This window comes from Sinocyclocheilus grahami, unplaced genomic scaffold (genome assembly GCF_001515645.1).
Source record: "Sinocyclocheilus grahami isolate Dianchi unplaced genomic scaffold, SAMN03320097.WGS_v1.1 scaffold7001.1, whole genome shotgun sequence".
Taxonomy (NCBI): Eukaryota; Metazoa; Chordata; class Actinopteri; order Cypriniformes; family Cyprinidae; genus Sinocyclocheilus; species Sinocyclocheilus grahami.
Genome location: NW_015511209.1, coordinates 9,562 through 10,580, shown reverse-complemented (window position 1 = coordinate 10,580; position 1,019 = coordinate 9,562).

Here is a 1,019-nt window from a genome sequence, read left to right as displayed (position 1 = left end):
AAATGATGAATTGTGTTTGACATAAGAAGGATATATCAGAAGTCTGACCAAACAGTGTTTTGAAACAGTACAAACATTCCTATCCTTCACTGATTCTAACACTGGTAATTTCTTGCCTGTTACATTTGTACATGTTCAGATATACTGTATGTTTTTTTAAGTTGTTATACTGTAAGAAGTTTAGTAACTCTCTTTCTTCTCAGAAAGGAAATATTTTTTGACCAAATTTTCAGCTAAAGAACTGTTCAAACTGATTAACGATCAGGTTGCTGAACAGACTGTTTACTGTAGTTCATAAAGGGTTGATGTTAACATATGCACTATTTTTATATTGAGCTTCATGTATATTGTTCTGTATTATATGCTGATATATTGAATGCATGGTTATTAATGCAATATTAACGCAAAAACAATAAACCATAGGACTCTTCTGAACTCCAGCTGTTCTAGTACAAGAAAGGTGTTACTTAGAAAATGAAATTAAGATTTGAAATGAACTATTAGGTCTAAAGCACATCTAATGTCTCTTCTGTATGTTAATAGATCTGTTCATTTGTCTTTTATAAATCAATATGTGTGACAATGTCTAGATTATTTTTATATATATTACAGAATTCAATAGTATAAAGAACTATCATGTTTTATAAATAAATTTTTCTGAATCGTTCTTATGTGGTAATCAACTGGACACCCCAGATAATAAAAGCAAGATGTATTTTAACCCAAAATATTCTTTGACATTTTTTGAACGCAATAACGATCAATACACATGTCATACGTGTATTAAGAATGTATATTATTTCTGTGATGGAAGTAGACAAAGGAATGACCACATTGTTTATATTAAAACTTTACTTTTACTACATTCACAGCTATATACCTATTTAACTGACTACTTGTTTACAAAAATAAGCAAATGTTATACAGTTTCCAAACAACACAGCTACATATGCTTTTCATTTTATTGTCAAACGGTACATCAATATAAAACATGCAAATCTGGAGGCAGCGTTTTAAAA